This window comes from Nomascus leucogenys, chromosome X (assembly GCF_006542625.1).
Source record: "Nomascus leucogenys isolate Asia chromosome X, Asia_NLE_v1, whole genome shotgun sequence".
Lineage (NCBI taxonomy): Eukaryota > Metazoa > Chordata > Mammalia > Primates > Hylobatidae > Nomascus > Nomascus leucogenys.
Genome location: NC_044406.1, coordinates 35,456,052 through 35,481,464, shown reverse-complemented (window position 1 = coordinate 35,481,464; position 25,413 = coordinate 35,456,052). Strand labels below are relative to the sequence as shown.

Below are 25,413 nucleotides of genomic sequence, written 5' to 3'. Positions count from 1 at the left end.
CCAGTCCTCCTGTGGTTTCCCAGAGGCCACGATTATGTGTCCTTTGTCTTTTACTTTCTGCACCAGCGGGAGCCAAAATCCCCGAAGAGGGCCAAAGGCAAGGCAGAGGTTGGCTGCCTCCACAGCATTCCCGCAGGTTCTGCAGCCTGCTGGTCGTTGGCCCTAGGGTCCCCTAAGTTTGGTGGTCAACCTGGGACCAGGTGGCTGGTTCCTTCCTCTTCTCCGTGTCTTTCTTTTATTATGATGTTTTCTCCTTCCTCTTTCCTTTTTTCACGCGAGAAAGGGCGGAGGCCCTCGGATTGGAGGGGGCAGGGTTATGGTTGTACTCGGCATTTGTGGTGCCATACTGCCATCAAGCGGAAACTGTTTCTGGAAACCGGAGGCTGTAGGGCACAAGTACTGGGGAAAGACCAGGAGCGCAAAAGGGAGGGTGGTGTGGGACCCCAGACTGAAGCGAGACGAGAGAGGAACTCCTCGCTGGCCCTTGGCCTGGGCTCATTCCCAGGATGGCGCCCTGGCTCCACAGCTGTATGTAAGAAAGGGCAGGCGGGGCGGCCCGCCATGGCTTCCCCTGGCAGTCTCCAGGAACTGCCAGGCATGGGTCGCCCCACACTCAGCACTCCGAAACCTTTTTATTTCCCGGCAAGATAGAGGCTTTCTGGCCCCACTGTGGCCCCAGCCAAGGGCATCGCGGAACTGCCCACAAAAGAGACCACAGTAAACGGCCCCATTGTCTGGCTGTCAGTGGCCAGTGGCTTCCCTTATGCGCATCTCAAAATGGCTGCCGGGGCAGCTGCACCCTGTGGGCTGACTGGTCTTCAGGATGCCTGGCTGATCTGTCTCGGGGCCTCTAGAGTAGCTGCTTCTCCAAGGGGTCCCAATGGCAGGTCCGCTTTGTTCTAGGGCTCTACGCCCCGGTCGGGGAAACCCTGGCTTAGGCAGAGTCCACCCCGCCCCGCCCATCCTCACTCTTCTCCGTGCCTGGCAGAAGGCAAGTGTCCCTGTCCCTGCAGCCTGTTGTCATGTTCAGAAACACATTCCGCTGGATGGCACTGTGGCTCCGCAAATGGCGGTCACGTCTTTTCCTTCCCCCACCTTGCCTTCGTCTTTCTCCATCTGCTGCCAACAGAATAAAACAAACGCCAAAAACAAAAAGCAAAGAAACAACGAAAGAAACCGGCCAAGGAGCACCCACCTCACCTACAGCAGGGCTCCCCACCTACGTGGTCACTTTGGGGAAACCTGCAACGGTGGGGGGTTCTCTGCCTCCCTCCTTCCCTCTGGATTCTTCTCTGGGCAGGGTTCCCAGTGAACCAGAGAACGTCAAGAAATTCCACCCTTAGGTAGCAGTCTTCCTCTCGGGGAAGGGATCAACGTTGGATGGAAAGCAGCCAGGTCCAGCAGGCATCCGCACCTTGTTGACCCATGGAGCTGCAGGGAGTCGGGCCGGATGTTTCTTGGGATGATGGGACTGGACCGGACGGACTCCTTCCTGTCTGAGGCCTTCAGCTGCCTCTCTCTCTGGAGCCCAGGCACTCATCCGTGCACAGTGGTGGGAGGAGCATTCCGGGTGGGTTTCACGGGTGGCTCTCCTGGAGAGAGAGCCTCTTGGCATGTCTGACAGGGCATGCGTGCTCAGTGGAACGTGGTGGTTCACCACTTAGTTGCCAGGCATCTTGGTCATTCTACCCCAGTGCGTGGGTAGCCAGGGCCCAGACTGCCCCCTTTCGCCTGGGCCCCGTCTGATTTCCTGTGCTGCCTGTGGAGGTGGAGGTTGAGCCTTGCGTATTTTGGGGGAGAGGGGGCTGGTCGGTGGGGGGCTGTGTTTTGGTTTGATAGAGGGCTCACTGGGCTCTCAAGCTAAAGTCTGGTGCCTGCCGGATATTCAGCCCGGAAAATGCATGAGACCGTCAAGGACGAATTATGCCGCCCCTTTAGGGTCTCCAGGCAGACGTAAGAAAGCCTGACGCGGGACATCATACAGCGCCTATGCTGGGATGCGAAGCCGCGACCGCGTTCCTCTAAAGGTTACATATGCTACCCATGCCGCTGTGTGCCTGGGCAGCAGTATGGAACACAACGCTCTCCGAATATTGCACATGTTTTCTGTCTTGGCTTGTTCCAAATCTTCCTGGATGTGTAGGCCACAGTGGGAACCAGCAGCCCTTCACAGGACAGAAAATTCATCCCACCGGTAGTGATTCCCACACTCAGGGGTGTGTGAACCACTCTCACAAGAGGAATGTCAATCTCGTGAGTGGGCCTGCACTCTCACGGCATTCCGGGAAGAAGACCCACATGACCATGGAACAGGAGTCACCCCCTTTCTGTCACTTGTCAACAAATGCGGATTTTTTTTTTTTTCCTCATATGTAGATAGCATGCACCAGGGTGCGCCTCTGGCGGTGCCTAGGGAGAACGCGAGAAGAAAAGAATGCAGGAAGATCTGGACTGCGTCTTTAGGGTTGGCACTGGGACTGTGAGTGTCAGAGGTCCTCGGTTTTAACTTTTAACTCCCATCACGTCTCAACTGTTTCCTGTCTTCATCTGTGCTTCCATAGGTCCTCAGGCAGGCACATACACGTATCCCCACCCATACTCACAAGTGTCTGTCCAGACACCTTCATTCACACCCGGGGCCGGTCATCTAGGCAACTCTCAGGGGGACAGCTTTTCAGCTGTCGTGTTCCCTCTTGTTCGCCTTTCTTGTCCCTTTCTGCCTGGCTTCCCAATATTTGCTGACGGAGTGTGCGGGATGGGGTTGCGGTGTGGGCAGCACGGTGCAGAGCAGCCTCCTGGCCCAACAGGCCTCTGGGCGGACGCGGTGCAGACCCGGGCTTAAGGGGCTGACGCGTTCTCTTTGCTGGTGGCTCATTTTTCTGTCAGGCCACTCACAGCGCTGCCGGCTGTCCACCTGGGGCACTCTGCATTCCGCTTGGCTCTCAACCTCGTTGCTCACTCTGATTCTTTGTGTACTTTCCGAGTTTTCCTCCCCTCGCTTTTTTCTTCTTCAGTTTCTTTACTTTTCGTCCACTTCTGTTTGGGGAGGTGAGAAGCAGCCTGGAAGGCAGGGTCGACCGGGCGCGGGCACACCCTTAGGGAAAACAGGCTTACTATTCCTAAGGGAATTTGGAGGACTCTAGCTGACCCCTGCGAGGAGAAAGTGGCATTTCCCTCCCCTCTCTGCCCTGTCTCTATATTGCCGTGGGTGGCCGTTTACCTCTTTTCCCTGGTGTCTGACTCCTCCCCGTTTATTACCTTCCTCTTTTTGGGGGGGTTCTTTCCTGCCTTGGCCTTGTAGACTTGGGGCTCGGTGACCCCTGCAGTCGGCTGATGACATCCTCAGGGCGAGGTTCAGCCTGCCCCTGTGTCCTCTGTAGCTTCTGTAGGCCTATTTGTGGATCAAAGTTGCGATCCCACTCAGGAAAGATCCCATCGACCAGAAGCTTCCTGGTTGTTTGCCCTTTAAGCGGGACGTGACTGGTGGTTCCTTGTCCCTCGTTGTGTATGTCACCACGCATTGAGGTCCTCCTGAACCAGGTCCTCCAGGACAGCTACAGTGGCATGGACCTCTCTCTTTCTTGTTCTCCTTCTGATTCTTCTTCCTCTTCCTCCTTCTTCTCCTCTACTTTTATTCTTCCCTTTCTCCTCTATTTTACCTCTTGCTCTTCCTCCTCCAACTTCCTCTCCTCCTCCTCATGCTCCTCCTTTTTGTCTTCCTACTCCCCCTCCTCCTGCCCCTCCTCCTCCTGCACCTCCTCCTCCTTCTTCCCCTTCTCCTTCTTCTTCCTTTTCTTCTCATTTTTCTTCTTCTTCTTAATCTTTTTCTGCCTCCTCCTCCTCCTCCTCCTCCTCCTCCCCTCCTCCTCCTCCTCCTCCTCCTCCTCCTCCTCCACCTCCTCCTCCTCCTCCTCCACCTCCTCCTCCTCCACCTCCTCCTCCTCCACCTCCTCCTCCTCCACCTCCTTTTCCTCTTCTTCTTTTTCTGGGTTTGCTTCTGCTTTTGCTTCCCTTTTTCCCTTCGCATTCAGATCTGTTCGGGCAAGTGTTCTAGGAGACTGCTTCTTCTTTTGCTTTTTGGTGATTCGACATGTCCCTCTGCAGCACTAGGCCTAGAGGAAGCGTCACTTTTGTTCTCAAAGGAGCACTGATGAAGGTCACCAGTTTAGTCCCTCTGGTCCAGCAAAAAGCTGCCCACGTGTTACTGTTAAGTGAAATGTCGTGGTGAACCCACCGTTCACCCAGTACCTCATGTCTCACCGTTATTCGCCGTTGTCCTTGTGGATGCTCTAAGTGTGCCTTTCTGAGCCATTAGGAGCTTTGGCAAGTTGTCCCCTGTCTCCTGTTTTTCCAGTCAAGCCATGTGAACACATCGATCCAGATGTGTGCAGGCAGGGTGTCTCTGCTACGTGTTCATTTGCCCACTGTCACTCACACAGGCAGGCACCCACAGAGCCAGATACACATGCACGCAATCATAAGGGATCCCGCAACCCACACTGAAATACACGCGCACACAGAGACACATGCACACGCAGACACACACACACACGTTAAACACGCCCAAGTAGACACACACATACATACACAAACACACGCACTTGCGCACACACGTAAGCTCACACTAGCAAAGGGGCGTGAGCTCAAGCATTATGGGACACAGACTCACAGACACCGCCACTGCCTCGAAAGTGCCCACAACCTCTTCCACACTGGCTCTAAATGTGCCAGGCAGAACGGGAGACAGGCGAGCATTCCTGGCTCCAGTCCTGGGCCGTCATGCCGTTTACTGGGCAACGAGGGTCTTCTCCTGAGAATGAATGCGGGAAGTCTGTCATCAGATAGGCCCAAGCAGCAGGTATGAAACTGGATCATCCTGGGTTACGCTGCTTAAAAAGGGACCCCACTTTGGAGGAGGGGCAGAGAAAGTCCCCATTGGAGTCTTGGCTCTGTGTGTATGCTATGAGTATCTGTGGCGCGGGGTGGCCTTCCCAGGCCTCCCTGAGCCGCCCTCCTCCCACCCTCTCCTGTGTGAAAGCCAGGACAGCCTGAGCCGAGTCAGACTTGAGCGTGTTGCTGAGTGTCTCCTGTGAGGGAGACTCCTGCCTCAGCCCTGTGGCTGCCTGTTGAGGCTTCGGCCCCGTTCTAGCGACCTCCGTGTGCCATGCCAAGGTGGTAAACACTACCTGCAGCTCCAGGCCTTGGGAGGATCCCCAGTCCTGGGGCCAATCCTTGTGTAAGCCAGCTGGGTGGCCAGTGCCTTGTCCTGGGGCGGAAGCCCTATGATCCCAGTCCTCCTGTGGTTTCCCAGAGGCCACGATTATGTGTCCTTTGTCTTTTACTTTCTGCACCAGCGGGAGCCAAAATCCCCGAAGAGGGCCAAAGGCAAGGCAGAGGTTGGCTGCCTCCACAGCATTCCCGCAGGTTCTGCAGCCTGCTGGTCGTTGGCCCTAGGGTCCCCTAAGTTTGGTGGTCAACCTGGGACCAGGTGGCTGGTTCCTTCCTCTTCTCCGTGTCTTTCTTTTATTATGATGTTTTCTCCTTCCTCTTTCCTTTTTTCACGCGAGAAAGGGCGGAGGCCCTCGGATTGGAGGGGGCAGGGTTATGGTTGTACTCGGCATTTGTGGTGCCATACTGCCATCAAGCGGAAACTGTTTCTGGAAACCGGAGGCTGTAGGGCACAAGTACTGGGGAAAGACCAGGAGCGCAAAAGGGAGGGTGGTGTGGGACCCCAGACTGAAGCGAGACGAGAGAGGAACTCCTCGCTGGCCCTTGGCCTGGGCTCATTCCCAGGATGGCGCCCTGGCTCCACAGCTGTATGTAAGAAAGGGCAGGCGGGGCGGCCCGCCATGGCTTCCCCTGGCAGTCTCCAGGAACTGCCAGGCATGGGTCGCCCCACACTCAGCACTCCGAAACCTTTTTATTTCCCGGCAAGATAGAGGCTTTCTGGCCCCACTGTGGCCCCAGCCAAGGGCATCGCGGAACTGCCCACAAAAGAGACCACAGTAAACGGCCCCATTGTCTGGCTGTCAGTGGCCAGTGGCTTCCCTTATGCGCATCTCAAAATGGCTGCCGGGGCAGCTGCACCCTGTGGGCTGACTGGTCTTCAGGATGCCTGGCTGATCTGTCTCGGGGCCTCTAGAGTAGCTGCTTCTCCAAGGGGTCCCAATGGCAGGTCCGCTTTGTTCTAGGGCTCTACGCCCCGGTCGGGGAAACCCTGGCTTAGGCAGAGTCCACCCCGCCCCGCCCATCCTCACTCTTCTCCGTGCCTGGCAGAAGGCAAGTGTCCCTGTCCCTGCAGCCTGTTGTCATGTTCAGAAACACATTCCGCTGGATGGCACTGTGGCTCCGCAAATGGCGGTCACGTCTTTTCCTTCCCCCACCTTGCCTTCGTCTTTCTCCATCTGCTGCCAACAGAATAAAACAAACGCCAAAAACAAAAAGCAAAGAAACAACGAAAGAAACCGGCCAAGGAGCACCCACCTCACCTACAGCAGGGCTCCCCACCTACGTGGTCACTTTGGGGAAACCTGCAACGGTGGGGGGTTCTCTGCCTCCCTCCTTCCCTCTGGATTCTTCTCTGGGCAGGGTTCCCAGTGAACCAGAGAACGTCAAGAAATTCCACCCTTAGGTAGCAGTCTTCCTCTCGGGGAAGGGATCAACGTTGGATGGAAAGCAGCCAGGTCCAGCAGGCATCCGCACCTTGTTGACCCATGGAGCTGCAGGGAGTCGGGCCGGATGTTTCTTGGGATGATGGGACTGGACCGGACGGACTCCTTCCTGTCTGAGGCCTTCAGCTGCCTCTCTCTCTGGAGCCCAGGCACTCATCCGTGCACAGTGGTGGGAGGAGCATTCCGGGTGGGTTTCACGGGTGGCTCTCCTGGAGAGAGAGCCTCTTGGCATGTCTGACAGGGCATGCGTGCTCAGTGGAACGTGGTGGTTCACCACTTAGTTGCCAGGCATCTTGGTCATTCTACCCCAGTGCGTGGGTAGCCAGGGCCCAGACTGCCCCCTTTCGCCTGGGCCCCGTCTGATTTCCTGTGCTGCCTGTGGAGGTGGAGGTTGAGCCTTGCGTATTTTGGGGGAGAGGGGGCTGGTCGGTGGGGGGCTGTGTTTTGGTTTGATAGAGGGCTCACTGGGCTCTCAAGCTAAAGTCTGGTGCCTGCCGGATATTCAGCCCGGAAAATGCATGAGACCGTCAAGGACGAATTATGCCGCCCCTTTAGGGTCTCCAGGCAGACGTAAGAAAGCCTGACGCGGGACATCATACAGCGCCTATGCTGGGATGCGAAGCCGCGACCGCGTTCCTCTAAAGGTTACATATGCTACCCATGCCGCTGTGTGCCTGGGCAGCAGTATGGAACACAACGCTCTCCGAATATTGCACATGTTTTCTGTCTTGGCTTGTTCCAAATCTTCCTGGATGTGTAGGCCACAGTGGGAACCAGCAGCCCTTCACAGGACAGAAAATTCATCCCACCGGTAGTGATTCCCACACTCAGGGGTGTGTGAACCACTCTCACAAGAGGAATGTCAATCTCGTGAGTGGGCCTGCACTCTCACGGCATTCCGGGAAGAAGACCCACATGACCATGGAACAGGAGTCACCCCCTTTCTGTCACTTGTCAACAAATGCGGATTTTTTTTTTTTTCCTCATATGTAGATAGCATGCACCAGGGTGCGCCTCTGGCGGTGCCTAGGGAGAACGCGAGAAGAAAAGAATGCAGGAAGATCTGGACTGCGTCTTTAGGGTTGGCACTGGGACTGTGAGTGTCAGAGGTCCTCGGTTTTAACTTTTAACTCCCATCACGTCTCAACTGTTTCCTGTCTTCATCTGTGCTTCCATAGGTCCTCAGGCAGGCACATACACGTATCCCCACCCATACTCACAAGTGTCTGTCCAGACACCTTCATTCACACCCGGGGCCGGTCATCTAGGCAACTCTCAGGGGGACAGCTTTTCAGCTGTCGTGTTCCCTCTTGTTCGCCTTTCTTGTCCCTTTCTGCCTGGCTTCCCAATATTTGCTGACGGAGTGTGCGGGATGGGGTTGCGGTGTGGGCAGCACGGTGCAGAGCAGCCTCCTGGCCCAACAGGCCTCTGGGCGGACGCGGTGCAGACCCGGGCTTAAGGGGCTGACGCGTTCTCTTTGCTGGTGGCTCATTTTTCTGTCAGGCCACTCACAGCGCTGCCGGCTGTCCACCTGGGGCACTCTGCATTCCGCTTGGCTCTCAACCTCGTTGCTCACTCTGATTCTTTGTGTACTTTCCGAGTTTTCCTCCCCTCGCTTTTTTCTTCTTCAGTTTCTTTACTTTTCGTCCACTTCTGTTTGGGGAGGTGAGAAGCAGCCTGGAAGGCAGGGTCGACCGGGCGCGGGCACACCCTTAGGGAAAACAGGCTTACTATTCCTAAGGGAATTTGGAGGACTCTAGCTGACCCCTGCGAGGAGAAAGTGGCATTTCCCTCCCCTCTCTGCCCTGTCTCTATATTGCCGTGGGTGGCCGTTTACCTCTTTTCCCTGGTGTCTGACTCCTCCCCGTTTATTACCTTCCTCTTTTTGGGGGGGTTCTTTCCTGCCTTGGCCTTGTAGACTTGGGGCTCGGTGACCCCTGCAGTCGGCTGATGACATCCTCAGGGCGAGGTTCAGCCTGCCCCTGTGTCCTCTGTAGCTTCTGTAGGCCTATTTGTGGATCAAAGTTGCGATCCCACTCAGGAAAGATCCCATCGACCAGAAGCTTCCTGGTTGTTTGCCCTTTAAGCGGGACGTGACTGGTGGTTCCTTGTCCCTCGTTGTGTATGTCACCACGCATTGAGGTCCTCCTGAACCAGGTCCTCCAGGACAGCTACAGTGGCATGGACCTCTCTCTTTCTTGTTCTCCTTCTGATTCTTCTTCCTCTTCCTCCTTCTTCTCCTCTACTTTTATTCTTCCCTTTCTCCTCTATTTTACCTCTTGCTCTTCCTCCTCCAACTTCCTCTCCTCCTCCTCATGCTCCTCCTTTTTGTCTTCCTACTCCCCCTCCTCCTGCCCCTCCTCCTCCTGCACCTCCTCCTCCTTCTTCCCCTTCTCCTTCTTCTTCCTTTTCTTCTCATTTTTCTTCTTCTTCTTAATCTTTTTCTGCCTCCTCCTCCTCCTCCTCCTCCTCCTCCTCCTCCTCCTCCCTCCTCCTCCTCCACCTCCTCCTCCTCCTCCTCCACCTCCTCCTCCTCCACCTCCTCCTCCTCCACCTCCTCCTCCTCCACCTCCTCCTCCTCCACCTCCTTTTCCTCTTCTTCTTTTTCTGGGTTTGCTTCTGCTTTTGCTTCCCTTTTTCCCTTCGCATTCAGATCTGTTCGGGCAAGTGTTCTAGGAGACTGCTTCTTCTTTTGCTTTTTGGTGATTCGACATGTCCCTCTGCAGCACTAGGCCTAGAGGAAGCGTCACTTTTGTTCTCAAAGGAGCACTGATGAAGGTCACCAGTTTAGTCCCTCTGGTCCAGCAAAAAGCTGCCCACGTGTTACTGTTAAGTGAAATGTCGTGGTGAACCCACCGTTCACCCAGTACCTCATGTCTCACCGTTATTCGCCGTTGTCCTTGTGGATGCTCTAAGTGTGCCTTTCTGAGCCATTAGGAGCTTTGGCAAGTTGTCCCCTGTCTCCTGTTTTTCCAGTCAAGCCATGTGAACACATCGATCCAGATGTGTGCAGGCAGGGTGTCTCTGCTACGTGTTCATTTGCCCACTGTCACTCACACAGGCAGGCACCCACAGAGCCAGATACACATGCACGCAATCATAAGGGATCCCGCAACCCACACTGAAATACACGCGCACACAGAGACACATGCACACGCAGACACACACACACACGTTAAACACGCCCAAGTAGACACACACATACATACACAAACACACGCACTTGCGCACACACGTAAGCTCACACTAGCAAAGGGGCGTGAGCTCAAGCATTATGGGACACAGACTCACAGACACCGCCACTGCCTCGAAAGTGCCCACAACCTCTTCCACACTGGCTCTAAATGTGCCAGGCAGAACGGGAGACAGGCGAGCATTCCTGGCTCCAGTCCTGGGCCGTCATGCCGTTTACTGGGCAACGAGGGTCTTCTCCTGAGAATGAATGCGGGAAGTCTGTCATCAGATAGGCCCAAGCAGCAGGTATGAAACTGGATCATCCTGGGTTACGCTGCTTAAAAAGGGACCCCACTTTGGAGGAGGGGCAGAGAAAGTCCCCATTGGAGTCTTGGCTCTGTGTGTATGCTATGAGTATCTGTGGCGCGGGGTGGCCTTCCCAGGCCTCCCTGAGCCGCCCTCCTCCCACCCTCTCCTGTGTGAAAGCCAGGACAGCCTGAGCCGAGTCAGACTTGAGCGTGTTGCTGAGTGTCTCCTGTGAGGGAGACTCCTGCCTCAGCCCTGTGGCTGCCTGTTGAGGCTTCGGCCCCGTTCTAGCGACCTCCGTGTGCCATGCCAAGGTGGTAAACACTACCTGCAGCTCCAGGCCTTGGGAGGATCCCCAGTCCTGGGGCCAATCCTTGTGTAAGCCAGCTGGGTGGCCAGTGCCTTGTCCTGGGGCGGAAGCCCTATGATCCCAGTCCTCCTGTGGTTTCCCAGAGGCCACGATTATGTGTCCTTTGTCTTTTACTTTCTGCACCAGCGGGAGCCAAAATCCCCGAAGAGGGCCAAAGGCAAGGCAGAGGTTGGCTGCCTCCACAGCATTCCCGCAGGTTCTGCAGCCTGCTGGTCGTTGGCCCTAGGGTCCCCTAAGTTTGGTGGTCAACCTGGGACCAGGTGGCTGGTTCCTTCGTCTTCTCCGTGTCTTTCTTTTATTATGATGTTTTCTCCTTCCTCTTTCCTTTTTTCACACGAGAAAGGGCGGAGGCCCTCGGATTGGAGGGGGCAGGGTTATGGTTGTACTCGGCATTTGTGGTGCCATACTGCCATCAAGCGGAAACTGTTTCTGGAAACCGGAGGCTGTAGGGCACAAGTACTGGGGAAAGACCAGGAGCGCAAAAGGGAGGGTGGTGTGGGACCCCAGACTGAAGCGAGACGAGAGAGGAACTCCTCGCTGGCCCTTGGCCTGGGCTCATTCCCAGGATGGCGCCCTGGCTCCACAGCTGTATGTAAGAAAGGGCAGGCGGGGCGGCCCGCCATGGCTTCCCCTGGCAGTCTCCAGGAACTGCCAGGCATGGGTCGCCCCACACTCAGCACTCCGAAACCTTTTTATTTCCCGGCAAGATAGAGGCTTTCTGGCCCCACTGTGGCCCCAGCCAAGGGCATCGCGGAACTGCCCACAAAAGAGACCACAGTAAACGGCCCCATTGTCTGGCTGTCAGTGGCCAGTGGCTTCCCTTATGCGCATCTCAAAATGGCTGCCGGGGCAGCTGCACCCTGTGGGCTGACTGGTCTTCGGGATGCCTGGCTGATCTGTCTCGGGGCCTCTAGAGTAGCTGCTTCTCCAAGGGGTCCCAATGGCAGGTCCGCTTTGTTCTAGGGCTCTACGCCCCGGTCGGGGAAACCCTGGCTTAGGCAGAGTCCACCCCGCCCCGCCCATCCTCACTCTTCTCCGTGCCTGGCAGAAGGCAAGTGTCCCTGTCCCTGCAGCCTGTTGTCATGTTCAGAAACACATTCCGCTGGATGGCACTGTGGCTCCGCAAATGGCGGTCACGTCTTTTCCTTCCCCCACCTTGCCTTCGTCTTTCTCCATCTGCTGCCAACAGAATAAAACAAACGCCAAAAACAAAAAGCAAAGAAACAACGAAAGAAACCGGCCAAGGAGCACCCACCTCACCTACAGCAGGGCTCCCCACCTACGTGGTCACTTTGGGGAAACCTGCAACGGTGGGGGGTTCTCTGCCTCCCTCCTTCCCTCTGGATTCTTCTCTGGGCAGGGTTCCCAGTGAACCAGAGAACGTCAAGAAATTCCACCCTTAGGTAGCAGTCTTCCTCTCGGGGAAGGGATCAACGTTGGATGGAAAGCAGCCAGGTCCAGCAGGCATCCGCACCTTGTTGACCCATGGAGCTGCAGGGAGTCGGGCCGGATGTTTCTTGGGATGATGGGACTGGACCGGACGGACTCCTTCCTGTCTGAGGCCTTCAGCTACCTCTCTGTCTCGAACCCAGGCACTCATAGGGGTCCAGGGGTTGGAGGTATTTTCCAGGTTTTTTCACAGGTGGCTCTCCTGGAGAGAGAGCCACTTGGCAGGTATGACTGAGCCTGTGTGCTCACTGGAATGTTGTGGTTCACCAGCTATTTGCCTTGGCCTCTTGGCCATTCTTCCCATGTGCATGGGTCGCCAGGGTCCAGACAGTGCTTGCCTTCTCCTGGGCCCTATCTTTTTTCTTGTTCTGCGTGTCGAAATGGAGGTTGAGTCTGGAGTGTGTGAGTGGGGGGTGTAGTGGCGTGTCTGTGCCTTTGTTTGTTACAGAGCTCTCTGGGGTCCTCAAGCTAAACTCTGGTGCTTGCAGGATATGCATCCAGAAAAATGAATGAGACATTCGAGGACAAATTATGCTGCCCCTTTAGGATCTCCAGGAAGACATAAGAAAGCCTCACTTGGGCCATCATATAGAGCCCATTTTGGGATGCGAAGCCATGACCGCGTTCCTCTAAAGGTTACATATGCTACCCATGCCTCTTGGTGCCTGGGCAGCAGTATGGAACACACAGCTCTTCGAATATTGCAAATGTTTTCTTTCTTTACTTGTTACAAATCTTCCTGGATGTGTAGACTGCAGTGTGAACAAGCAGAGCTTCATAGGACAGAAAATTCACCCCATTGGTATTGATTCCCACACTCAGGTGTGTGAACCACTCTCACATCACAAGAGGAATGTCAATCTCGTATGTGGGCCTCTACTCTCAGGGCATTCTGGGAAGAAGACCGACATGACTATGGAACAGGAGTCACACCCTTTCAGTCACTTGTCAACAAATGCAGATTCTTTTCTCATAAGTAGGTAGCAGGCACCATGGGCACCTCCGGCCCTGCCTAGGGACAATGGGAGAAGAAAAGACTGCAGGAAGATCTGACTGTGTCTTTAGGAGTGACAGGGCAACTCTGAGTTTCAGAGGTCCTCGTTTTTAACTTTTAACTCCCATTACATCTCAACATTTTCCTGTCTTCATCTGTGCTTCCATAGGTCCTTAGGCACATACACATCTCACCATGCATACTAAAAAGCACCTGCCCAGACACCATTCACTCCCTGATCTGGTTGTCTAGGCAACTCTCAAGGGGCAGTTTCTCAGCTTTCAGGTTCCCTCTTGTTCACCTTTCTTGTTGCTTTCTGCCTGGTTTCCCAATATTTGCTGGCAGAGTGTGCAGGTGGGGTTGGGGTGGGTGCAGTGTGGAGCACGGCAGCCTCCTGGCCCAACAGGCCTCTGTGCAGATGCAGTGCGAACCCAGTCTTAAGGGGCTGATGCTTTCTCCTGGCTGGTAGCTCTTCTTTTGTGAAGCCACAGGAGGCCACTCACAAGGCTGCCAGCTGTCCATCTGGGGCACTCTGCATTCCCGTTTGCTCTCAACCTCATTGCTCACTCTGTTTCTTCGTGTACATTTGGAGTTTTCCTCCCTCCACTTTTTTCTTCTTCACTGTCTTTAGGTTTTGTCCACTTTTGTTTGGCAAGGTCAGGAGCAGCCTGGAAGTCATGATCGACCGGGGGAGGGGACACCCTTAGGGAAAACAGGCTTACTTTTCTTAAGGAAATTAGGATAACTCTAGCTGACCCCTGCGAGGAGAAATTGGCATTTCCCTCCCATTTCTGCTCTGTCTCCGTATTGCCATTGGTGGGTGATTACCTCTTTTCCCTGGTGTCCAATTCATCCCCGTTTATTAACTTCCTCTTTTTTGGGGGGTCCTTCCCTGCCTTGGCCTTGTAGACTTGGGGCCGGGTAGCTCCTTGCTGTCGGCTGATGACATTCTCAGGGCAATGTTCAACCTGCACCTGTGTCCTCTGTAGCTTCTGTAGGCCTATTTGTGGATCAAAGTTTTGATTCCACTCAGGAAAGATCCCATCGAAAAGAAGCTTCCTGATTATTTATCCTTTAAGCGGAACGTGACCAGTGGCTCCTTGTTCCTCATTATGTATGTCACCATGCATTGACGTCTTCCTGAACTGGATACTTCAGGACTACTACGGTGGCATGGACCTTTCTGTTCTTGTTCTCCTTCTGATTCTTCTTCCTCTTCCTCCTCCTACTGTTCTTCTTAAATTATTCTCCTTTTTTTATCCTCTTGCCTCTCCTCTTCCAACTTCCTCTTCTCCTCCATCTTCTTCTACTCCTATTTTTCCTCCTCCTCCTTCTTCTTCTTGTTGTTGTTGTTCTTCTTCTTCCTCTTCCTTTCTTTCTCCTTCTCCTTCTCCTTCTTCATCCTCCTCCTCCTCTGTCTCTCTTTTTTTTCTTTGCTTTTGCCTCTACTTATGCTTTTCCTTTTCACTTCACTTTTGGATTTGGGCGGGCAAGTGTTCTAGGATACTGCTTCTTCTTTTGCCCCTTGGTTGTGCTGGATGTCCGTCTGCAGCACTAGGCCTGGAGAAAGCTTCACTTTCTTTCTTAAAGGAGCACAGATGAAGGTCATCAGTTTAGTCCCTCTGGTCCATCAAAAAGCTGCCCACGTGTTATATTTAAGTAAAATGTCATGGTGAATGCACCCTTACCTCGTACCCTATGGGCCGCCATTATTTCCCATTCTCCTTAAGGATGTTGGAAGTGTGTAATCCTGAGCCATTAGGAGCTTTGGCAACTTGTCCTCTGTCTCCTTTTTTTCCAGTCAAGCCGTGTGAACACATTGATCTGGATATCAGGGTGTGCAGGCAGAGTGTCTCTGCCACATGTTCATTTGCCCACTCTCACTCACACAGGCAGGCACCCACAAACCACAGACACAATGCACTCACTCACAAGGGACCCTGCAACCAGAAGTAAAATCACAAACACATGCACACACAGAGACACATGCTCATGCAGACACAAACACTCGTGTCAAACATGCCCAGACATACACACACACACACACACACAGACATACACACACACACACGTTAGCTCACACTAGCAAAGGGGTGTGAGCGCAAGCATTATTGGACACAGACACACACACCCCACCACAGGCCCCAAACTGCCCACAATCTCTTCCACACTGGCTCTAAATGTGCAAAGCAGAACGGGAGATAGGCGAGCATTCCTGGCTCCAGGCCTGGGTCATCATGCCATTTATTGGGCAACTAGGGCCTTCTCCTGAGAATGAATGTGGGAAGTCTGTTATCAGATAGGCCCAAGTGGCAGGTGTGAAACTGGAGCATCCTGGGGCAAGCTGCTTAAAAAGGGACCCTGCAACCAGGGTAAGGGCAGAGAAAGTCCCCTTGGGAGCCTTGTCCCTATGGAATGCCATGAGAATCTGTGGCACGTGGTGGCCTTCCCCAGCCTCCCTGAGCCACCATCCTCCCACCCCGCCTGTGTGAAAGCCAAGACAGCCTGAGCAGAGTCAGACTTGAGTGAGTTGCTGAGTGTCCCCTGTGAGGGAGACTCCGGCCTCAGGCCCTGTGGCTACCTGTGGAGCCATCCCATTCTGGTGACCTCCATGTGCCATCCCAAGGTGGTAAACTCTACCTGCAGCTCCAGGCTTTGGAGGACCCTCAGTTCTGGGGAAAATTCTTTTGTAATCCAGCTGAGTGGCCAGTGCCTTGTCCTGGGGCGGCAGCCCTATGATCCCAGTCTTCCTGTGGTTTCCCAGAGGCCATGATTATATGTCTTTTGTCTTTTACATCCTGCACTGGTGGGAGCCATAATACCTGGAGAGAACCAAAGGAAGGGCAAAGGCTGGCTGCCTCAACAGCATTCTGCAGGGTCTCCAGCCTACAGGTCCTTGGTCCTAGGGTCCCCTAAATTTGGTGGTCAACCTGGGACCAGGTGGCTGGTTCCTTTGTCTTCTCCTTGTCTTTTTTTTCTCCTTCCTCTTTACTTTTTTTCACATGGGAAAGCATGGAGGGCCTTGGCTTGGAGGGGCAGTTACGGTCGTAGTTGGCATTTGTGAAGCCATACTGCCATCAAGCGGAAACTAGTTCTGGAAACAAGAGGCAGCTGGGCACAAGTGTTGGGGATATCCCAGGGGCACAAAAGAGATGGTGGCGTTTGGTCCCCAGACTGAAGCCGGACGAGAGAGGAACCCCTCGCTGGCCCTTCGCCTGGGCTCATTCTTAGGATGGCACCCTGGCTCCACAGCTGTCTTTAAGAAAGGGCAGTCAGGTAGGCTGTGAGCAAGCAGAGCTTCATAGGACAGAAAATGGCTTCCCCGGCAGTCTTCAGGAACTGCCAGGCGTGAATCACCCCACACTCAGCATCCTGAAGCTCCTTTTCCTCCCGGGAGGGTAGGGGCTCCCTATCCCCCCTGTGGCCCCCCAAGGGCACCTCGGAGCTGCCCACAAAAGAGACCAGGGTAAACAGCCCCATTCTCATCCGTCAGTTGCCAGTGGCTTCCCTTATGCACATCTCAAAATGGCTGCTGGAGCAGCTCCACCCTGTGGGCTGACTGGTCTGCAGGTTGCCTGGCTGCTCTGTCTCTGGGCCTCTAGGGTAGCTGCTTCTCCAAGGGGTCCCAACGGCAGGTACACTTTGTTCTAGGGCTCTAAACCTCGATCAGGGAAACCCTGGCTTAGGCAGAGTCCACCCAGCCCCGCACATTTTCGCTGATCTTGGTGCCTAGCAGAAGGCAAGTGTTTCTGCAGCCTGTTGTCATGTTCAGAAACACCTTCTGCTGGATGGCACTGTGGCTCCACAAATGGCAGTCATGTCTTCTTCTTCCCCCACCTTGCTTTCATCTTTCTCCATTTCCTGCCAACTGAACAAAACCAACACAGAAAACCAAAAGCGAAGAAACAAAGAAAGAAACTGTCCAAGGAGTACCCACCTCACCTACAGCAGGTCTCCCCACCTACAAGGTCACTTTGCAGAAACCTGCAACAGTAGGAGGGTTCTCTGCCTCCCCCCTTCCCTCTAGATTCTTCTCTGGGCAGGGGTCCCAGTGAATTAGAGGATCCTATCCTCAATACATCCCACCCTTAGGCGGTGGCATGGTGGGGGTAGGTCGCACTGGGGGCAGTGTGAGGGGGTACAGGGGGAGGGGTGTGTGAGTGAGTGGGCCTGCGTGTGGGCCCCTGCCAATTCCTCTACGAATCTGCACAGGTCTGCTACGAAGAGACCAGGCCGAATGCTGGTGCGCAGCACACTTGTCTCTAGGCAGCGGTCTTTCTCTTGTGGAAGGGATAAAAGCTTGGATGGAAAGCAGCCAGTTCAAACAGGTATCCGTACATTGTTGACCCATCCAACCACAGGGATTCGGGCCAGATATTTCTTGCGATGGGACTGGATGGACGGACTCTTGTCTGAGACCTTCAGCGACCTCTCTCACTGGAGCCCAGGCACTCATTCGTGCCCAGAAGTGGGAGGGGTATTTCAGGGTGAATTTCACAGTTGGCTCTTCTGGAGAGAGAGCCACTTGGCATGTCTGATAGAGCATGCATGCTTACTGGAATGTGGTGGTTCACCAGTTAGTTGTTCCGGCATCTTGGTCATTCTGCCAAAGTGCATGGGTAGCTCGCTTTCACCTGGGCCCTGTCTGTGTTGCTGTGCTGCGTGTGGAAGGAGAGATTTTATGTGGAGTGTTTTAATTTGTGGTTGGGCGATTGTGCCTTGGTTTGATACAGAGCTCTCTGGGCTCCTCAAGGTAAACTCTGGTGCTTGCTGGATATTCATCCCGGAAAATGAATGAGACGGTCGAGGACAAATTATGCCGGCCCTTTAGCGTCTCCAGGCAGACATAAGAAAGCCTGATGTGGGCCATCATACAAAGCCCATGTTGGGATGCGAAGCCGTGACCGTGTTGCTCTAAAGGTTATATATGCTACCCATGCTGTTCAGTGCCTGGGCAGCAGCTTGGAACACAATGCTCTCTGAATATTGCAACTGTTCTCTGTCTTTGCTTGTTACAAGTCTTTCTGGATGTGTAGGCTGCACTGGGAACAGGCAGAGTTTCACAGGACAGAAAATTTACCCCACAGGTAATGATTCCCACAGTCAGGGGTGCATGAACCACTCTCACAAGAGGAACGTCAATCTCGTGTGTGGGCCTGCACTCTCTGGGCATTCCATGGAGAAGACCCACATGACCATGGAACAGGCGTCACCCTGTTTCTTTTAATTGTCAACAAATGCGGGTCCTTTTTTCATATGTAGGTAGCATCCACCACGGGGCACCTCCGGCTCTGCCTAGGGAAAATGAGAGTATAAAAGAATGCAGGAAGATCTGGACTGTGTCTTTAGGGGTGGCATTGCGACTCTGAGTTTCAGAGATTCTCGTTTTTAACTTTTAACCCTCATCACATCTCAACTTTTTCCTGTCTTCATCTGTGCTTGCATAGGTCCTCAGGCACATCCATGTATCCCCACCCATACTCACAAGTGTCTGCCCAGACACCTTCATTCACACCTGTGTCTGGTCGTCTAGGCTGCTCTCAGTGGGATTTTTCAGGTTTCCGGTTCCCTCTTCATCTTTCTTGTCCCTTTCTGTCTGACTTCCCAGTATTTGTTGGCATAATGTTTCGGATGGGGTTGGGATAGGGGCAGCGGGGAACAGGGCAGCCCCCTGGCCTAACAGGCCTCTGTGCGGACGCGGTGGAGATCTGGGATTATGGGACTGACTCTTTTTCCTGGCTGATGGCTCCCTCTCTGTGAGCCCACAGGAGGCCACTTGGGCTGCCAGGTGTCCACCTGGAGCACTCTACATTCCAGTTCACTCTCAACTTCATTGCTCACTCTGATTCTTTGTGCACTTTTGGAGGTTTTCTCCCTTTACTTTTTTCTTCTTTACTCCCTTTACTTTTCATCCACTTTTGTTTGGGGAGGTCAGGATCAGCCTGGAACTCTGGGTCAACTGGGCTAGGGAACACCCTTAGGGAAAACAAACTTATTTTTCCTAAGGAAATTAGAAGGACCCCAGCTGATCCCTGCAAGGAGTGATTGGCATTTCCCTCTCCTTTCTGCCTTCTCTCCATATTGCCATTTGTGGCTGATTATCTCTTTTCCCTGATATACATTTCCTCCCTGTTTTTCATCTTCCTCTCTTTTTGGGGGTCCTTCCCTGCCTTGGCCTTGTAGGCTTGGGGCTCAGTGGTTCCTTGCAGTCTGCTGATGACATCCTCAGGGCACTGTTCAGCCTGCACCTGTGTCTTCTGTAGCTCCTGCAGGACTATTTGTGGATCAAAGCTTTAGATCCCACTCGGGAAAGATCTCATTGACAAGAAGCTTCTCAGTTGTGTGTCCTTTAAGTGGGACATGACCGGTGGCTCCCTGCCACCTGTTGTGTATGTCATCACACATTCAGGTCCCCCTGAACTAGATCATTCAGGAGAGCTACAATGGCATGGACCTCCCACTTCCTATTCTTTTTCTCCTTCTGGTTCTTCTTCCTCTTCCTACTCCTGCTCCTCTTCTTTATTGTTCTTTTTCTCCTTTCCTCCTCCTCCTCCTCCAACTCCCTCTCCTTCTTCTTCTTTTTCTTTCCCTCTTCTTCTTCTTTCTTCTTCTTCTTCCTCTTCTTCCCCTTCCCCTTCCTCTCCTTCTCCTTCTCCTCCTTCTCCTTCTTCTTCCTCTTCCTCTTCTTCTCTCCTTCTTGTTTCCTTTTCCTCCTCCTTCTCTTCTTTTCTTCTTTGATTTCTTTTTTTGCCTTCTTTTTCTTTCTCTCCTTCCTTTCTATTTCTCCTTCTACATCTTTTTTTCTACTTTTCTTCTCCTTCTTCTACTTGTTCTTCTTTCTTTCTTTTTTTTTTTCACTTTCGGATTTCTGCATGCAACTGTTCTAGCAGATTGCTTCTGCTCCTTGTGATGGGGGATGTCCCTCTGCAGCTCTAGGCCTCAAGAAATGCCTCACTTTTCTTCTTAAAAGAACAGCGATGAAGGTCACCAGTTCAGTCCTTCTTTTCCACCAAAAAGCTGTCCTCGTGTTACTTTTAAGTGAAATGTCATGGTAAACACACCCTGTACCTAGTACCTTATAGCCCACCATTCTTTCCTGTTCCCCTTGTGGACTCTCTAAATGTGTAATCCTGAGTCAGTAGGAGCCTCAGCAATGTTATGTTGTTCCCCTATTGCCTTTCCTTCTAGTCAAGCCAGGTGAACAAAATGATACGGATTTCAGTGTGTACAGTCAGGCTGTCTCTGCCACGTGCCAATTTGCCCACTCTCACTCACACAAGCAGGAACCCACAGACCACAGACACAGAACACATGCACACACTCACAAGAAACCCCACAACTAGAAATGAAATTACAAAACCCATACACACATGGAGATACATGCAGATGCAGACACAAACACACATGCAGGCACACACACACAGGCACACTGACACATAAAGTCACACATACGCAACCAGACCAATAAACAGGTAACCTCACATGAGCACAGGGATTGGGGCTCAAGCATTCCCACACTTAGAGGTAAACAAACACACAAAGCCACAGGCATGAGACTGCCCACACTCGCTCATACGGGCTCTCAATCGCTGACAAGCAATGGGCTATGGGCAAGCATTCCTGGCTTCAGGCCTGGGTCCTCATGCCATTGATTGGGCAACTTGGCTTTCTCCCGAAAATGAATGTGGGCAGTCTTTTATCAGAAAGGCCACAGCAGCGGATGTGAAACTGGAGCTTCCTGGGTCAACCTGCTTAAAAACGGACTCCCCTTTCAGATAGAGGCAGAGAGAGGCCTGTTGGGAGCCTTAGCCCTTTGTGATGTCATGGGAATCTGTGGCGTGTGGTGGCCTATTTGAGTCCCCCTAAGCCACCATCCTCCCACCCCTGCCTGTGTGAAAGCCAGGACAGCCTGTGTAGAGTGAGACTTGCGCTAGTTGCTGAGTGTGCTCTCTAAGGGATACACCTGCCTCAGGTCGTGTGGCTCCCGGTTGAGCAGTCTGCCCGTTCTGGTGACCTCCATCTGCCAGCCCAAGGCGGTAAACTACCTGGAGCCTTTGAGAGGACTCCTAGTCCTGCAGTAAAACCTTGTGTAAGCCAGCCGAGTGACCAGCACCTTGTCCTGGAACGGCAGCCCTTTAATCCCAAGTCTCTTGTGTCCCAGTGCCCATGATTATGTGTCATTTGTCTTTTACTTTCTGCAGGAGCAGGAGACGTGAAACTGGGAGAAGGCCAAAGGAAGGGCAAAGACTGGCTACGTAAACGGTATTCCTGCAGGGTCTCCAGCCTACTGGTCCTTGGTCATTGGGACCTGTGAGTTTTGGTGGTCAACCTGGGACCAGTTGGCTGGTTCCTTTCTCTCCCTCCTGTCTTTTTCTCTTTCTCCTTCCTATTTACTTTTTTCACATTGGAAAAGGCAGAGGCCCTCAGGGTGGAGGAGCAGGGTTACAACTGTAGTTGGCGTTTGTGGAGCCATACTGCCATCAAGTGGAAATTGTTTCTGGAAATGGGAGGCACCTGAGCTCATGTGCTGAGGAAAGCTCAGGAGCACTAGACAGATGGTGGTGTGGGGCCCCCAGGCTGAATCTGAGAGAGGAACTCCTGTCTGGCCCATGGTCTATGCTCATTCCCAGGATAGCGCCCTGGCTCCACAGCTCTCTTTGTAAGAATGGACAGGCAGAGGCGGCCCACCATGGGTTCCCCTGGCAGCCCCCAGAGACTGCTTGGCATGAGTTGCCCCACCCCAGCATCCCAAAACTTCTTTGTTCCCAGGGAGGATAGGGTGCCCCTGCCCCTGTGTGGCCCCAGCCAAGGGCACCCCTGAACTCTCCACAAGAGACCAGAGCAAATGGCCCCAGACTCAGCCATCAGTGAACAGTGGTTTCTTTTAAACCCATTTCAAGATGGGGAAGCTCTGCCCACTGGGCTGACTGGTCTTGGGGCTGCCAGACTGTTCTGTCCCCGGGCCTCTAGATTAGCTGCTTCTTCATAGAGTTCCAATGGCAAGTACACTTCCTTAAGGGCTCTGAACCCCGGTGGGGGAAACCCTGGCTTGGGCCTAGTCTACCCAGCCTGGCACATCCTCACTGATACCTGTGCCTGGAAGAAGGCAAGTGTCCTTGAAGCCTGTTGTCATGTTAAGAAACACCTTCAGCTGGATGGCACTGTGGCTCCACAAATGGCAATCACCCCTTTTCCTTCCTCCACTTTGCCTTTCTCTTCTTCTTTTTGCTGCCAACCAAACAAAAGAAACACAAAAAAACAAAGAAACAAAGAAACTGCCCAAGGAGCACCCACCTCATCTTCAGCAGGGCTCCCCACCTATGTGGTTACTTTGGGGAAACTTGCAACAGTAGGAGTGATCTCTGCCACTCCTACCCTCTGGATTCTTCTCTGGGCAGGGGGTCCCAGTAATCCAAAGGAGCCTATCCTCAAGAAATGCTATGCTTTTGCTGTGGATTTGTAGCACTGGGGGCAGTGTGAGGGGGTAAAGGGGGGGGGGTGTGGGTGTTTAGGCCTCTGTGTGGGCCACTGCAGATTCTTCTATGAATCTGCACAGGCCTCCTCAGAAGGAGACCGGTGCCTGCCTATGGAAAACATAGGAAGAAAAGAATGCGGGAAGATCTGGACTGTGTCCTTAGGGGTGGCAAGGTGACTTTGAGTGTCAGAAATCCTCATTTGTAACATTTAACTCCCATCTCATCTAACTTTTTTCCTGTCTTCATCTGTGCTTCTATATGTTCTCAGGCACATACATGTATCCCCACCAATACTCACTAAAAGGTGTCTGCCCAGGCGGCTCCACTCACACTCAGATCCCCACGTCTAGGTAACTCTCAATGGGCAGGGTTCTTCAGCTTCCCAGTTTTCTCTTATTCATTTTTGTTCTCCCTTTCTGTCTGGCTTCCCAATATTTGCTGGTGGAGTGTGTGGGATGGTGTGGGGGTGGGGACAGTGGGGAGCAGGGCAGTCTCTTGGCTCCACTGGCCTCTGTGTGGAGCCAGTACAAACCCTGGCCTAAGGGTCTGATGCTTTTTTCTGGCAGGTGACTCTTCTTGTACGAAGGCACAAGAGGCCATTCGGGCAGCCACCTTTCCACCTGGGATATCCTGCATTTCAGTTCACTCTCATCCTCATTGCTCACCCTGATTCTTTGTGTACTTTGGAGTTTTTCTTCCTTCACTTTTTTCTTCTTCACTCTTTACTTTTCATCAATTTCTGGTTTGGGGAGTTCAGGATCAGCCTGCAGAAGCAGGTCGGGTGGGCACAGGAATGTCCTTAGAGAAAGTATGCCTACTTTTCCTAAGGAAATCAGAAGGACCCTGGCTGACCCCTGGGGGTGTAAGCAGCATCCCCCTCCCCTATCTGCCTTCTCTCAGTATTGCCATAGGTGGCTTATTACCTCCTTTCTCTGGTATACATTTCCTCCTCGTTTTACATCTCTCCTGCCACCCATTTCTGGGGTACTTCCCTGCCCAGGCCTTGTAGATTAGAAGCTCATGGCCCCTTGCAGTGCGCTGATGACATCTGGAGGGCATGGCTCAGCCTGCACCTCAGTCCTCTGTAGCTTCTCTAGGCCTACTTGTAGATCAAAGCCCTTGATACCACTCAGAAAAGAACCCATCAACAAGAAGCTTCTTGGTGTTGTGTCCTTTCACCGGGACATCACTGGTTTCTCCTTGCCACTTGTTGTGTATGTCACCATGCAGTGAGGCACCCCTGAACTAGGTCCTTCAGGACAGCTGCTGTGGCGTGAAGCTGCCACTTCTTGTTCTCGTTGTCTTTCTGGTTCTTCTTCCTCTTCCTCCTCCTCCTCTTTTTTCTTCTTCTTTTTCTTCTCCTTCTCCTTCTCTTTGTCATTCTCCTTCTCATTTTTCTCCTCTTTCTTCTCTTTTTCCTTTCACTTTTGGCTCTTGGCGGGTCAAGCATTACACTGAGACTGCTTCTTCCTCTGCTCCTGGTGATGCAGGATGCCCCTTTGCAGAACAAAAGTGAGAAAGGCCTCATTTGTTCTTAAAGGAGCAGATATGAAGGTCACCATTTCAGTCCCTCTGGTGCTCCACAGAGGAGCCCATGTGTTACTTTTCATGAAATGTCACCATGAACCCATCCCTTAACCTGTTCCTCATGGCTCACCGTTCTTTCCCATTCTCTTTGTGGATGCTCTAAATGTGTAATCCTGAGCCAGTAAGAGCCTTGACAAGTTGTCCCCCTTTGCCTTTTCTTTCAATCCAGCCATGTGAACACAACGATCCAGATTTCAGTGTGTATAGGCAGGCTGTCTCTCCCACGTGTCCATTTGCCCACTCTCACTCACACAGGCAGGCACCCAGAGACCACAGACACAGACACAACTGCATGCACTCACAGGGAAACCCCGACAACCACAAATATAATCACAAACACACATGCACAGGGAGATACACACACACAGACACAAACACATACACTAACACATGCACATGCACAAGCTCATAGACACACACACGCACACACACACACACGCAAATCCTCACACGGTCCCAGGGTTGCGGGCCCAAGCATTCACTCACACAGACGCACACACAATGCGTCATCACAGCCACCAGACTGCCCACGAACTCTCCCATAAAGGCTCTCAGTCAGCCACAGGCAATGGGCTATGGGTGAGGATTCCTGGCTCCAGGCCTGGGTCATTATGCTGTTGATTGGACAACTAAGGCCTTCTCCTGAGAATGAATGTGGGAAGTCTGTTATCAGATAAGCCCCAGCAGCCAGTGTGAAACTGGAGCCTCCTGGGTCAACCTGCTTAAAAAGGGACCACACTTTGGGTAGAGGCAGAGAGTCCCCTTGGGACCCTTGGCCCTCTGTGATGCCATGGGAATCTCTGTTGCATGGTGGCCTTCCCCAGTTCCCCTAAGCCACCCTCATGTCACCCCTCCCCCACCCCCCACTTCCCATGTGAAAGCCAGGACAGCCTGCACAGGGTCAGACTTCAGTCAGTTGCTGAGTATTCCCTCTGAGGGAGACTCCTGCCACACGCCGTGTGACTGCCTGTTGAGCCGATCGCTCATTTTGGTGACCTCCATGTGCCAGCCCAAGGTGGTAAACTCTATCTGGAGCTCCAGGCTTTGGGAGAACCACCAGTCCTGCAGCAAAACCTTGTGTAATTCAGCTGGGTGACCAGCACCTTGTCCTGGGGCGGCAGCCCCATGATCCCAGTCTTCCTGTGGTTTCCCAGTGGCCATGATTACGTATCATTTGTCTTCTATTTTTCTGCATGAGCATGAGCCATGAAACCTGGAGAGGGCCAAAGGAAAAGCAAAGGCTGGCTGCATAAAGAGGATTTCCGCAGTGTCTCCCGCCTACGCCTACTGGTCTTAGGTCGTAGGGTCCCTTAAGTTTGGTGGTCAACCTGAGACCAGGTGGCTGGTTCCTTTTTATCCTCCCTGTCTTTTTTTCTTTCTCTTTCC

At 53.1% G+C, this 25,413-nt stretch overlaps 1 protein-coding gene across 3 annotated transcripts in view; it reads left to right on the top strand.

Annotated features, from left to right (window-relative positions):
• NBDY (negative regulator of P-body association) overlaps positions 1-25,413 on the top strand; it is an 89,619-nt gene that overhangs the window by 49,383 nt on the left and 14,823 nt on the right. The window contains exon 3 of one of the 3 annotated variants that reach the window (XM_030806677.1): positions 21,166-21,226. The exons of the other annotated variants lie outside the window; for them this stretch is intronic. The gene's annotated coding sequence lies outside the window, so the exon portion shown is untranslated. The remainder of the gene's footprint in view (positions 1-21,165; positions 21,227-25,413) is intronic. 3 annotated transcript variants of the gene reach the window in all.